Raw genomic sequence first — 16,375 nt, 5'->3', positions numbered from 1 at the left:
ACATTGCATGGTACTAACAATGTATTTTTAAAATAAATGCACATTCTTGATGCATTTCATATTACTAAACTATATGTATAAACCAATACTCTAGAAGAATATTTAAATAGGCCATAATACTTCCAACTGCAAAATGCAGACTTATGAACATAACATGATGAACACCATGCTGAAAATACTTCATCTACTTTCCCTGTAATACATAAACTTAGGATAGTTTGTGTTTGATTTTTCTACCTTTTGGGGAAAAAAAACAAATAAAGTCGGTATTTGCTTGTGCTAGAGAAAAAAAAATCCCTACAAAATATAAATAAGATGCCTAACTTTCTAATTCTTGTCTTTTCACTCTTTGCTGGGTTCCTCACCTTGCAGTTTCCTTTGAAGGCAGACATAAGATGCTGATCAGAGAACAGGTATAGAAGAGTAGAAAAACTTAGTTTACTCACACACAAAGAAACACTTGTACTCTCCTGCCTTTTAGAAGTTGAGATTGTTTTTTTTATCTAGGGGGGCTGATCAGGACCTCCAAGGGATCGGTAAGGTAAGTTTAGGCAAGGCATTCTACTGCAGGTTTAAGTCTTTTCATCACTAAAGTGATAGGAGAAACTCATTTACCATCCCAAGTAGGAATGTCTGCTTATTCTTGTAATCACCTTTGCTACACAACTCTCTGTCCTCTCCAGGCAATGGTCACAGGTTTTAACAAGCAAAACTCCAGCCCAACATGTGCAAAAAACCTCTTAATCGTGAGAGCAAAGTAGAGGAAGGGGTCCCCGGAGAGGCTGCAGAGCCCTTCGGTGTCTTTCCATCAGAGTCAGACTCCTAGAATCATAGAATGGTTTGGGTTGGAAATGACCTTAAGATCACCTAGTTCCAATCCCTCTGACATGGGCAGGGGCACCTCATACTAAACCATGTTGCCCAAGGCCCCGTCCAACCTGGTCTTAAACACTGCCAGGGATGGAGCATTCACAACTTCCTTGGGCAACCCATTCCAGTGCCTCACCATCCTTGCAGTAAAGAACTTCCTTATATCTAATCTAAACTTCCCCTGTTAAAGTTTGAACCCGTTACCCCTTGTCCTACCACTGCAGTTCCTAACAAAGAGTCCCTCCCCAGCATCCTTATAGGCCCCTTTTAGGTATTGGAAGGCTGCTATGAGGTCTCCACGCAGCCTTCTCTTCTCCAGGCTGAACAGCCCCAACTTCCTCAGCTTGTCTTCATATGGGAGGTGCTCCAAAACTCAAGACTTTTAAATCAGCTAAAGTTCTCAAGACTGCTTCAACTGCATTGGTTGACATTTAGTCAGTTATGTTTTCCTCCAAATGTCAAATTACTCTGGTAGAACAGATGGGACCAACTACAGTAGCAACTAACAGTCTGTTTTTAAAGGCTCTTAACAATCAACTGGACCATTTTTGCTGCAAGCTCAGCCCCTTCCTCTCCCCATGCACATCTTGCAGCCGCTCCCCACAACCAAGATAAACAGCATGGGGTTTTCTTTCATACTTTTGACATCAATAACCTCAAGAGAAATAATGAACTCAGTATTTACTTATTTTATCCAGCAGAAACTCTCAGATTTGAAGAACAGAAGACATGAAATGTGCAATATTCCAAAAATTAAGAGAATTTAAGAAAACTCTTTACTCATCTCACTGTTTCACAGTATTTATGTACTTACTTATTGTGCGCACTCTCTTTGCTCCCGCTGTATCTTCCTAGAATTTGCATTGTCATATCTGCTATACACCTTACACTACTTTGTTGTCCTTATTCGTAACAATTAGATTTCTCTTCAGTCCCAAGTAGCACTGCCCAAGTAAATCAGCATGCTGCTTTGGATGCAGTACTTGATCCACAATTCTCAATGTTCCATTTGTTGGAATTGATTGAGCAATACTTCACTTCTCTAATTAAAGAACTATATGATGAAATGAATGTTTACATGCAGTAACACATGTAGTAAATGTATAGAGAGAGCTAGAAAAAGTTCACATGTAGGAAGGAGGAGGATGTTTGGGGTTTTTTCCTCCAAACTTTATAACTCTATATATTTGGAGGAGGCTCCAACCGAAATCTTTGGTTCCCACCTGTGAACATGTACATGCATAACTTCAAAGGCAATTTGATGTCCTTGCATGCTACTCAAATTCACAAGATATACATTTCCTACTAGTAGTATATGCTCAGAGATTCCAGTATCAATCATATTTGAATTTACACTATAAGCATTTTTTGACACATTAACGTGATCTGCATATGTAAACAACATTGGAACAAATTGGCTTTCTGTGTTATTCAAAGTTCACTCCTTTTTCTGTATTAATCTTCACACTCAGTATTGGACAAGGAGAGATCGAAATCCTAGAGGGATGCAACTGATGTATGAATTGTTTGCATGCATACCCTTCACAGATTTCTGGCAGGGCTCAAGTAGTCAGTCTATAGACCCTGATCTTCTCAAAATCCTCATATCAGTTCCAAACAAAGACTGGAAGTGGACACAGGCAAGTACAGGACAAACATACACAGTATTGCTAACAAAGCTCTTCCAGTTTCCAGCACTTCTTCAAAAGATTTCTCGAGCTTGTTGTGGTTTCTGCACCAGGCATTTCATTCAACTATTTACCCAGTCTCCCCTATACCCTTTGCACGCCTTTGACAAGGCACATAATTCACTTCTGAAAAAGATGCCTCTCCCTCTTCCGAACCAGTTTTCTATAAGCTTCATTTAATGGCCCTTAACTCTGGTTCTGAAAGAGACAATGAAACATCCATCCCTCTCCGCGCAATCACAGTTCTGTCAACCCCTATCGTTATCACCCTCAGTTGACTTTTTTCCAGACAAGAGTCCCAGAGTACCCAACCCTTCCCCTCTTCTGAATCCTCCCTGTCCTAATGCATCCTCATTGACATGAGTGAATCAGACCTACATGCAGGATCCAAGGGACAGGTGAACCATAGATTTATATGGCAGCATAATGATGTTATCTGTTTTGTTCTCTGGTCCTTTCCTCATAATTCCTAAAATCTGATTTTCTTTTTAGCCTGCTATTGAGCATGGGCTGATGCTTTCATGGAACTATCCATCATAACCCAAGGTCTCACTCCTGAGTGGCGACAGCTCAGAGCCAATCATTTTATATGTGAAGCTAGGATTGTTTTTCCCCACATGCATCACTTCACATTTATCTACACTGAATTTCATCTACTATTTTATTGCCCAGTCACACAGTCTCTTCAGATCCTTGTGTAATTCTTCACAGTCTGCCTTCATCCTCACTACCTTGAATAATTGTGTCTCAGCAGCAAACTTAGTCACCTACCTCACTGCTCTCCCCCTTTTCAAGCCCATTTATGTACATGTTCGTAAACAGTGTAGAAACCATGGGACACCACCAGCGAGCCCTATCTGTTGCAGTAACTGCGCACTCACCCCTTGCTTGTCTCCTGTCTTTTGAACAGTTACCTCTCTGTGCAAGAATCTGCCCCTCACCTTATCCTAAGGCTTCTTAATTTCCTTAATGGCTTTTGGTGAGGGAGATTGTTAAAAACCTACTGGAATTTCAGGTAGAAGATGCTGATTTAATCCCCCCTTTCCTTAGGCTTATAGACCCCTTCAAATATAGAATTCCAAACCTTTTATTCCGCAAAAATCAATCTGGAAAGACTGAAAAGGAAGCACTTTTAAACTTGCTGGGTTCCCTCCCCACCACAGCTTAATTTTGAGACATCAGGAGCAATGCTAACCAGATGAAAGAGGAATGAACAGAGGCAGAAAAACCTAGTTTCCCTTTTGGCTTTGGAACTTAAACTTTGTTTGAGTGTGAGAAGGTAGCCTGACTGTTGCAGTCTTCCATTTCCTAAACTACAGCAAGCAGTCCAGTGAATGGTGGAACTAATCTGATTTCCAATTTATTTCTAACCAACTTTGGTGCCTTATAGGGTTCAGAGCTCTGTTGGGCTTCTCTCTCCTATACCCAGTGACCCACTGCAAAACCAGCAGAAATGAACCTGCTGAAGCTGCCCAACAGACACAGAAGCTATTCATTTGCCTGAGCAGCACCATTTCTCACTAGCTGAAAGAGTAACAGGAGGACAGAGTCAGTGGTTGCATAAGCCTCCAGGAGAAACGGGTTAAACAGGAAGATAAATAAACTAAATATCTTAGTAACACTAGATGTTATTTCAATATTTCTAATATACACTGGACATATTCAAAAAACAGTCTATGAAGGTTCAATTATTTTTACTCATGCATCCTGATTTGCTATAAAATAACAGCAATGGTAGTTTATATGGGATAAACATTAAGGGCTTTTATGACTTGGTCTTTGGAGCTCAAATAGATTGGCAAAAGTCTTCTCCCTTATACAACAAGCTAATCTCATTTTGGCATAGCAAAGTCAGGTTTATCCTGACTAAATGAAGCAGCCACCCATTCTTAAAGGCACCTGATTGCAATTATATCTAAGTGCAGTGGCTACACAGATTTCTCCACAAATTCTTCTGGAAACCTTCCTTTAAAGAAAGAATGTTCTGCTTGCTTATGAAAGAAGCTTTTTATTTTGACCCAGCCACAGCACAAACACAACCAGAGATCTACCTTTGAAGGGAACACAGGCAGGGTGAAACAATACAGGACCACTTAGTGTGGGTGGTTGTAGATATACAGGGCTGGCTCCAATCATCTGCTCCAAACCAGCTACTTTTGGGCAGTCTTACGGTTACCTAACTTGAGCCTTTGTCTACAGGGGTGAAGTTAAACGTGGGGTGCCTTGTATTGCCTCTGTACACTTATCCCTGCACCGTGGCTGCAGGAGCACTATCTAACCTGGCTGCTAGGATCTGCCACTACACAGCCGCTTCCTACTGAGGATCTCTGGGGACTGCACAAGCAATGAAAAAGAAAGTTAGCACAGAAAACCTGGCCATAGTTTTCTGAGGAATATGATCTTGGGAGAGAAGGTGAAATAGCAGTTTTACAAGGCAAAAACTATTTTTATTTATATTTCATATTTTAATTATTCAAAGTTCAGAATTAATTTAAAGAGAGTAATTTCACACACACAGAGCAGTTTACCCAATTTTGACACTCAAACAAGGAAAAACATTAGGATCTAAAATAAATTAAGGGCAATTTATGATCTGATCACTGTACTTATAGTGGTCATAGAAGAGTGTTATGACTCCAATGCTCTATATGTAAGTAGTTTAGAGTTTGCTGCTGTATGAGGCAGACCATGTGCATCCCCATTATCAGAAGATAACTCAGTACAAACCATAAAATTGGGGTTAAAAAAATGCCAAAGCTAGCTGCTTAAACCTGTTCTTCTAATACTCTCTGTAGGCTTCCAAAATCAACCTGGTTTGACTTCTGAGAATCTGGACAGTGCTTTTTAAAAGCCTGACTACAGATTTAAAAGCCTGATTTTAAGCACTCAGGTTTGCAACTTGCAGCCTTATTTACTAAAAAAGGAAAATAAAGGAAGTGAAATACCTTAAAGACAATACTGGGGAAGGTATTAAGCTGTTTGCTTGTAAATCTCACAGTATGATATTGTTCATGTAGTGAGGGAATACAGTTCTTGCCTTCAAAAAAAGCACTTCAAACTACAACACCTGAAGGCAACCAGAAAGATGAACTTACTGACATGGTAATTGCTGGGGCTTTTTTTCAATAAGCAGGTAGAATCACACACAATAACTAAGCTCATTCTTTCATACATATGAGCAATATCAATGGACAAAAATTGTTCCAAATCACATGAGGGATAGTTTTCTGGTTTAAGAAGGGGGAGGATAATATATTTTGAAGGCACAGAAAAAGCTCTGTAAATGAAAATTTGAAAGGAAAAACACATTCAGAAATTGTGCCTTTTGAAATTAACTTTTACTTTTTAGAGTGAAAAAATATTCTGGAACCTATAAAAGTTTTTCTGAGTTTATTTTTTGCATCAAACATGAACCAATGACATACACTGATGGATCTGTGACCACAGGTATGTGGGTGGTTTCCCCCCCTCTTCATTTATTAAAACAGGGGAAAACATTGAAAATAGTATGTACTGGTATCACTGAATTGTAAAAATGACACAGGGCTTATAGATAGAATGCCATTTAAAATCTAAATCTTAAATCATGGAATCATATTTTTAAAAGTTATCTAAGAATGCAAAATCTGTTAAAATATCATTAACACAACTCGGTATTAAGAACTAGAATAAAAATAATTTACAGTAATTCTAGATTGGTAGTTTGCTATGAGTATAATACTAATATTTTAAATATTGAAATTATATTCACATGAAGAAATCTTTTTTCATTCTTCCTCCCCCTCCCATTTTTCTTTCTTCTCCCCTACATGGCATCACATCAGGAGAATGAACAGAGAACAGCCTTTTTGTCCTCATCTTTCCCTTTTGGAGTCAGACATTTTCAGTATTTCTAGAGGAAAGAAACACAGATACACCAACCCAAGGAGCAGCTGGGTCCAGTGCATATTTCTTTTCCCTCCCTGACCAGCTGTATACCTTTGCTCCAGGACACATATCTGCAGTGATTACCAACACATCTTAAGTTTAAGAGAGAGAAAAAAAGAGGAAATTAATGGTGAGAAGGAGCTATAGTCCCACACTCACATCGGCAGAAAGAAGCTGAAGTCTTTTTGTAGCAGACTGAACAGAAGACTTAACAAATAATTCCTCATATAGACAAATAGACTCCAGTTAACCAACTAGAAGATACACAATAGCACTTACCAAACTGAAATCAGTACTCATGTTTCATAACCTAGCTACAACACCTTAAGGCATTTTTGTGTGTAAACAACAGTCCAAGAAGCAAACACAATGTTGTTTTCTTCCTAATCACATCATCACCACCTATGTCTGCTTCTCTCATTTCTGCCTCACTTTGAGGACCAATCCCTGCCTTTTCTCCTAAAATGGCTTTTGTCGGGGGAAACCCAGTGGAGTAACATTTATAGATCATCCTGCCTGAGTCATCACAGACAGAAACATTATCGTTCCCTGACATTATGGCTGTTTCTGGGTTATCAGGGCTACCAGAATACTGTGTTTGACAAGACCATACTTGCACCTCTCAAAGAGTTTGAATCCTCCTTAGCTGAGCAGTAATTTTTAGAGCACTATAGGTGTGACCTGAGCATGATGCACCAATAAAACCAGTGATCTGCATCCCAATGTCTGTCTTGGCTCTTTCCCTCCAGGACCACAACAGTCTTCAAAGAGCTGGCTTTCATTGAAGTCTTAAGAGTTAGTCAAACAAGAGTCTCTGGAGTGTAAAAGACAATTTTCATAGAATTCAGATATGGAATTTAGTGCTGCAAGAGCCAAGTGAAAAGCTCAGCTAAAGTCTCTAGCAGTAAACTAATCAGCTGTTCTTACTGATTTGACTTTCATGTAATAAGTTTTCCACCTCTCTCACATCATGCAAGCACATGCAAACCTGAAGAAATTCAACTATTTCCCCTACAGTCTTGGAAGAAAAGGAAGTGGAAAAAAGGGTAAGTAAATCTGGTTTTAATTCTTTTTAATAAAAACAGAGAGGAACAGTAAGTTTAGAGAAATGTGTATAAAGTTAGGTCAACTTAATTTAGTAACACAGCTGGTAACAGTAATATTGTGACAGAAATTAAGCTGGTTTCTACCAGGTCCAAATCTTGGTGTCTCATGAGACAAACTTTTCATAGTCAGTGTGGCAACCATAGAAAGATAAGTGTATGTAAGTGGACATGACTTAGAACAGCACTTTGCTAGTCAAGTATTATAGCCAGGACCGAGAAAATTTAGAGTAAATTGAAGTCTTTGCCTTACTGTCTATTGTGACGTCACAAATCATATTGTTCATATAGGCAGCCACCAGCCTATCTAACAACAAATTAGTATCTTCTCCCTGATGAGTCAGGATCAATCAGACAGGAGCAAAAACCAACAACAAACCAAAAAGTTTTCCCTTCTATATTATATCGCTCTCAAGTATTCCACAGTTGCTGTGTACCATGGAAAGCATAGAGACTCCATGCAGAGCACCAGAGAGCAAGAATTATCATTGTTAGAAACATGACCGGGGAAATAAGAAAAAAAAAAGCATCTTCCCTCAGATTTAGCCATAGGATAACACAGCAGCTACAAGTCTAGTTCTCAATGTGGACTGACCCTTTACAAACAAAATTACAGGCAAATGTCTTTGTGTACAAGATCTCAAAAACAATATTTTCATACGCGATAGAGCTATTAGAAGAGGGATCAACATAACATCCACTAGCAGAGAATGCACCAATTTCAGATTAATCTTTAAATCCTTCTTTTAAATGGATATAATGTATTTCATGAATCAATGTTCCCAGACCTAATGAGTACGCATAACCTGGATTAAACTCTGCACCTTGAGGCCAGGTCTGGTTGTCACTAATTTGTACACACCCATACTCTTGACTTCTTGGAAAATGAAAGCTATTCTGGTCTGCCCTATTCAATTCTGAAAAATTAAGAAAACAGCCAACACAATCATTACACAAAAATCCACAGTCAGCTGCAGAAGTTCTATACCAATGAAAAAAACATGATGTTTTTAAATTTCATAGTTATCTCTAGCATTATATATTACAATAATCCCAAAGGCCAAATCATTCTGGTGCCCATCCCAGTTCGATCAAATAAAAGTGCCCAGTTTAAGTTTTTCGGATGGTTATGCTTAGAAAGGTTATGTAGTTAATGCAAACAGGATTTTCCTCCTTGATCCTATGCTCTTTCGAAGCAGATCAGGGGCTCCAAGGGCTGTCTAAGAGCTAGGGAACATTCAATCCTCACTAGGGAGAAAGACTGTTACTCTGCAAATTAGAACTAAAGAAAAAGATCATAGGTTATGATCCAGTTTGCAGAATCTTAAAATGCTGAATCCCTTGAATTTATTTTTATATTGAAATAATTCAATTTTTCCAAGAAAACAGACAGTAAAAAAAAAAAGTAAAAACACTAAAGCAGAACTGATCTTGGCTGTAAGTATTGTTTTTATTCATACTTCATCATAAGACATAGGAAAAAGAAATAGATTTTTTTGCCAAATGTGTATCTGCAGTTTTTTTCCTGGCAGTATTTATTTCCCCAAAAGGGAGGGGGGAGCAGCTTGCCTTTATTTTCTTTTTAGTACTTGAAACCCATGTTTAAGCTATTGAAAGTTTTACTTTCTCTTTTGAGATGCTGCATTCTCAAACATCTAGGACTGATTTGCAAATAGTGTCATAGATCTGTCCAGATTCAACACGCCGGCAGCTATGCAAGTTATTTCTCCATATAGAACTAGTTCATCTTGATATATAACAAATGACAATTGCACCTTTTACATGGTAGACACAGTAAAGGCAGCTTGCAGTACATAAAAAAATCATGTAAAATCAATAGATCAAGTTTTAATAGTCTCAGGCATTTTTAAAACAGTAATAATCACCATCAGGAGAGGATGTTGAAACTGTCATTTCCTTATCTCATAACCAAGGCAGTTCTTATCTGCTGTCTCCTAAATTCCCCAGAAATCAGACTAAAATTACTTGCATAGGAGTTACTGAAAAATAATTTGTGACTTTTGGCCTCCAACTCAGTTGTGTTTTGGATTTGTTTTTCCTCCAAGCTCTACTGAGAAGCCTCTCATTTGGAGAAGCTTCTATTCCACTATTATTTAAGTCTCCACTCTGGCAAAACAGCCTCTTCAGACCCAAACCCTGTAGGCTTAGCTCACTTCTGCTGCATTTCTTCATCTTCCATCTCAGGAAGGCATCCAAATGCCTTTCCCTCACACACCTCCAGCAGTTCTCATGGAGAAGTCTCCCTGAACCCTTTCTCTACTACTACACAGTCTTTCACATACGCTTTCCCCCAAAACCTCTGTGGCAGTGACACTGAAGTGCTCTGCACATCCTCATCTACACACAGCCCCAAGAACTTGAAAAATGTATCCCCACATCCCTCACAGGACACCATGCTCAATGTGACCCATCAGCCCCACAGAGGCTCTCCATGAGTAGACGGGTAAGAGCTCTCCTTTGCATTAACCCACTTGATGCTCATAAATTGGCTCATGCTACCAACTAAAGCACTGCTTTTTGTGTCACTCATCCATATGAAATTTGCAGCAATATGTTACACTATCATAAATTAAACACCATTTTTGTTACATTTTTTCATAATCAGAGCTACCTTTTTTTTTTAATTTTTTTCTTCTATATACTACCACAAACTGTAAAGCTGGATTACACAATATGTAAGGCTCAAAAAGCAGTATTTTCACGATTTAAATGTGACAGACTAAACTATTGCCTCTAAACAAAACAAAGCTTATGAAAGGAGATAAACAATCTGGAAAGAGATAGACAATATGACTCTCAGCTTGGAAAAGCCTAAATGGTCCATGCTGAAGAAAGGTCTCTAGTCCCTACCAGCACCATACACAACCATCTTGACCAAGCCATACTCCTTTAGCTGTGAGGAGATGCTGAGTTAGCAAAACAATACCCTCCTTTTCTGTCAATTAATTTTGTGTCCAGGCTGAGAAGATGCGTCTGTTCTCACTTATGGCTACACGGACGTCCAACCCTCTCTGCAGCCCTGAGCAGAGAAGTACAGGGGGCCACTGCTCTTCTTCTTGGCTCTGGCCTTCTATGTCAAATCTGTGAAGCCCCATCTAAAGGCAGGTTTAGTAGTAGAGTAATTGTTACAGGTGGACAAAGAAAACTAAACCCCACAAATAGTTCGCTATGTAAGCCACCTAGTAATACCAAATCAGAAATTTAGAGTAGATCCTGGTGCTGAAGACCTGTAGAGCTTTCCCAAGCACTTGAAGGGGGCAAGGAAAATATAAATGCGCATCAAAAGTGTGCATGAGAACTCCCGTGTTGCACTTTGTACCATCCACCTCTCTAAGCTGTTACTGCCATGCAGCTCTTGATGAAATCTGTTTTCTTTATCATTTTACCTTCAGGATCATGGTAAAAAAAACAACCCTGTGATGAACACTGAGTGATTACAGGAATAGGCAAGAAGATATTTCCTATTCCTGTCAGGCACTGTGCAAGCAACCTCCTTTCCACTGAAGCAGAAGTGGCATAGGAAGGATTCCACTTGTGGTAGAAAGTGGCTTTTGTTTCTGAACCGTACATTTCTAAGCTTGTTTGGGTTTGAGCTTTCACATTTGCAGTTTTGGAAAGACAATTTTAAATATGCTTAAAATTAACATCAGAAAAAGAAATGCCTGTTATCAAGATACAGAGGGGTATCTCAGTGTGCCATGGCATAATTACACTGCCTCCTTTTTACTTAGGTAGGTCCTGAACTTCTGCTCAACACTGCTGCATAAAGACTCTCTATTAAACAGATGATCAAACTCTAGCGCTGTTACTACTGTATTTTTTTTATTTTTAGAGTCTTGTTTGGTTGTGGTAGAATTCTCTTTTCAACACACTGTTTTTCCCCTCTGTTGATTTTGCTAGGTGATATTTTCTATACACATTTATGTCATTTTATCTTTGCATTTTTTATGAGGCAAATACATTTGGGAATGAAACAGAAGAGACAGACTTGGGTACATCAAAATGGCTACAGAAGCCTTCTGGTGCCAAAGGCTTGAATTGGATCAGCTATCCTGCTGGTTGCTATTATGCAGTTTCCAGTTTCCTGAATTTTTTGCAGATGAAGTACATGAGGGTTGCTCTATTCAGGGTGACATGTAGTTATTCACTCAAGGACTCACTCCTGTGGCTCTAAACCAAAGCAGCAACAGCCTTCAGCTGCATGAAAGAATAAACAGAGAATACCCATAAATACCTGCTTCTGGCAAATTCATAAATAAATCTGGCCTGAAGTACTTCTGTGCATACATACTGTGTGGCTTTTGGGAGGCAGAAGGAAAAAGGGCTACAAAAGAAAGAAGGCTAGGAGGTACCTACCCAGCAGAGCAACAACAGAATTGCAGGATGCAGCACTCGTCAGAAGCAAGGTTAAAAGAGGGAGAATGGCAAGAAAAACTACAATACATGAAAATACATGGGCTGAAGAGAGGTTATAAACCTAGGAAAATAATGGTAAGAAAGTATTTCAGAGGGAAACCCATGGAGATGTGTAATAGCAACAACAGTTTCTCCCTAGAGATAATATAGCTTAAAACCAGCTTTAGCTTCTAGATATTAAAAGCTGCAAATAAGCAGAGGGCATAGCAACTGGTATATTTCTATGGTTTATCCCTTTTTCTTGTAAAAATCAGTTTAGAAGATTTGGCCTTCCTGGCTTACCGTGTACCTATCCATAAGAAGGAAGTTCTAGTCAGAGTAACACAAAATAATTTAAATGCCAGGGACAGTACAAATATGCTTACATTTCTGCAAGAAAATGTGTTGTCCTAGAGCAGACTGACAATCTGTATCTGAACAAGGCTTCCCATTTTCCATGAGTAAAAGCTAATTCATTTCAGAAGCTGAATACTTGCAGAAACAATTAGTGTTTGCTCAGATCTCACATGCACCTCTTCCTCACAGTACACAATCTGTACAGAGCATCTCCAACTGCGTTTTCCCAACTGCCATGCAAGTCCTGCAGATACATGGCAGAGTAGTATTTCATTATTTCATTAATGTTGTCAAAACTTTAAACAGTTTGAGTGTATTAGGTAGCCAGTCACTGCATGTAGGCTATCAGGCTAACTAACACTTTCAAGGCTACCCAATACCTCCCTGCATGTCCAAGACCTGTCAAATCTAACTACACAGCAACGCTTCCATCTGCAGCACAGGAGCATTACCAAGCACTCACGCAGAGCTGCAGCACAGACAGCTGCAATTAACTGTGCTTTGAACACTTCAGCCTATGAACAAGTGAGTACTAAGTTACACATGTATTCTTGGAAGACTTTTCCCTTTGTCAGAAACAATTCTACAATGACACATAGGAAAACAGACTAGATCAAGATGCTGAATCTGGCTATCATTAATACTCTGGTTGAATCCTCTGTGTATCACAGTGATGAGCCCAGAACAGACCAGGGAAGTTTTTATTATGGAATTCCGCAGGATTTCTTAAAAATTCCAACTGTGGCACATTGATTTATAAGGCAATGACTTTTATTTTAAAACAAAACACTTGAAGCTCTTATTGACTGGGTATTAGCAGTGCATCAGAAGGTGGAATTCATTCTGTCAGCTTTCTTCAGGCCACCCTGTAACATATATTACATATGTACATATGTAAAAAGAGAAAGATAATAATGATACTAAAAAGGTACAGGAGCTAACAGTAAACTGAAGAGATGTGCTCTGCAGAAAGGCTTAGAAGAGTTCTCCATTTCAAGGTACTTACACAGACTACATGCTACCTACAGACTTTGCATTCTTATAGACAAATGATAGGAAATACAGAATAACACTTCTGCATTTTAACTACAACATTTTCTCAGCTCCTCAATTTTGTATTTTCAGTCAAATTGAGAAAAAGAAGACATATTCTGGTAGAAATTAAGTATAAAGAAAAATGAAGAAATTCAGACTTCCTCTTCCAGCACACAATTATTTTAGAGACTCCTGGTCACATTGCTTCTATAAATAACACTGATTTCTTCAGCTCAGAATTAAGGCCTTGCTAGTAATAGATACTATTCTTCCTTCCTCTGCCTTTACTATAGTAGTCTGATTTCATCTCACAGGGTCATATGTAACAGCTGTAACCCTTAGATTTTGAAGAACAGCTATACTAATATGCTCATTTTAGTTTGCTATCTAAAATCTAGCATCTTTCTACTCATTTCATATGCTACTGTTGCACAGAAGCTATTTGAATTTTTTGGTTTAGTTCCCTTCATCGAGCTTAAGGTAATTATAGATTTTGTATATTCTCCCCTAAGAGCTGCTGTTTTTCGGGCTGATAGTGATAAAACCTTCAGAGAACTTCCAGGTTTGACTAATGAAAGGTCTAAATATGGCAATGCTTGACACATGTACTTCTCCTACATTACTTCAAAGCCTGTATCGTGCTTTCCTTCCTTCAAGCACCTTTGCCATACTCCTTTTGACCCAGCACATCTTCAAGAGACTGATGCCGGTGATGTCTCCAGCTTATTCTAGGTTTTCTGTGTGGACTCTCTCTACCCATTCGATCAGCAGACTCCCAGAAGTGAATAGCCCCAGTACAGGAATTGCCAGTGCTACCTATTTAAAATACACCCACTGCCATTACTCACAATCTCACAAACTCTTGCAATAAATTACTGGGATGCCTGTGACTGGTGACAGTAACTCACACCACTGAAGGAGACCACAGTAAAGAAGAATATTCCTCAAGCCTCATGCACAAGTCCTTTGCTGGAATTGGTTAGACTTAAGCAACCTGCTGCTGTAATTTCTCCAATCTGTGCATACTACTTCTCCATATGGAAACATATAGCTTCATTAGAGTTAGGTACAAGTAGCAATCCCTCATACCAGTACAAATATTCCCAGCTGCTCCCCATTACAGAAGGTGAAAAATATTCTTCACACTACAAACCCACATGAACAATCCTGATATTTTAGTAAATATTGTCTACTAGAACGCACATCTGACACATGCTGAGCTGCTTGGGGTATTCTTATATCAATTTTCTGGGTTTCTCTCATTTATCTTCCTTGATTTTCTTTTTCTGTGACTCCTCCATTTCCAGATCTTCTGTATGTTTAAATGCATTGCTACCATTCCATCAACTTTAGTCATTGTCTCTCAACACCTCCACTTCTATTACTTTTTATTGTGACTCAAGCAATATAGTCATAGCAGCTACATTTGTAAATCCTCTGAGCTGTCACTTCAAACAGCTGCAACCTACTGATTGCTCCTTCTCCCCTCTCCATTCTCAACCCATTCCTCCTTCAAGAAGTTTGTTTGAAATGTCATTACTTTGTGGAATTTTCATGCTCTTTTAAATGTGCAGATCTTCTCTCACTTTTGAGCCCAAATGCACTTTAATGAGGGTATGTAAAAAAAGAAAACCCACAATGAAATTAGCATATCAGCTCCCTTTCCATGTACCCACATCACTTCCATCATTTATCTGCCTCAAAGCTGATAAACACCCTGTATGTATTAGCATTTTAGCTCAGAGTTGCACCAGCACATTCTCGTTCAGCTGTGATTGCCGCTGGCTACCCAAACTACACGTATCTTTCCTACTCCTTATTTCAAAGCAGGATTAGGCCAACCCTGTAAGGTCAGAGAGTTCAGAGAACATCCAGGAATTTTCTCTCCCCGTTTCAAAATCAAAGGAGAAACAGAAGTGGTTGGATAACGCAAGACATGTTTTTTCAGGGCTGCTGAATATGACTAAGAAATTACTACGATAGCACAAATAGGGAAGGGAACTCTGCAAGGCTAAAGATATGGGATGCTTTTAATATACTAATGGAAAGCATTGGTATTTTCTGGCTTTGGGACAGAATTGTATTTGAAAGCTAAAATCCTTGTGGAATAGTCTCATTGCTACCTTGCACAGGTCCAGCTCTGATCACACGACCAGGTCAGATGAGGCTTTGAGCAAACTGGTGTTCCTGCCCATGGCAGGTAGGTTGGAACTAACACAAACCACTCTGTGATTTTATGATCAAGGCAGAAGAGAACTCTAATTTCTTCTATTTGAGCATACGTTAGAAGTGCTTTGGAAAAATTCATAATAAACATATCGAAGAATTTCTGAGAACAGCAAAACTGTATTTGTAGGCTTAATTAAAAATGGTCTATCCATTCCTACCTATAGCTTTTTTCATAGTGCTCTAACAGTAGTGGTGATGACTGTTGTTGAAGACACTCTTGAATGTGATGGACCCCTGGTCAGACCTATAATAATATTTCAGGTGTTTCTGTACCAATATAGGTTTATGACAATCTTATCACTCCAATGCAACTGTCTGACATCAGAGCATCACGATTAGAAATTCTGGGTGATGAGCCAGAAGCCTGTTATCTGTAAAAACTAGAAATAGATAAGAAATACAGCAAGTCGTCAATATGAAACAAAAACTGTTTTTACAGTATTATTTGGAATTGCACCTGAACCATAAGCAAACCCTGAAGGCATCTTTCAGGACATTTGGCTTCTTACTCTGCCTTATTATTTGCATGTGTTGAAGTCCCTCAGGAGTTCCAAACTAACCTGTTGTGCCTTCCTCCTCCATCTCATGACTCTTAACTATCACCAGCGTCTCACAGCCTCTGAATGAGCTTTATTTCCTAAGCCTTTCTCTTCTATGAGATCTGTTGCATATTTTGCAACTTTATTAGCATTTTTAAAAATTTTCTTCTCCATATTAATTTACCTTCAGGGTTAGCAAAAATATTTTGAA

The sequence above is a fragment of the Strigops habroptila genome, chromosome 5, assembly GCF_004027225.2.
Source record: "Strigops habroptila isolate Jane chromosome 5, bStrHab1.2.pri, whole genome shotgun sequence".
NCBI lineage: Eukaryota > Metazoa > Chordata > Aves > Psittaciformes > Psittacidae > Strigops > Strigops habroptila.
Note: the sequence above shows the minus strand (reverse complement) of the source record.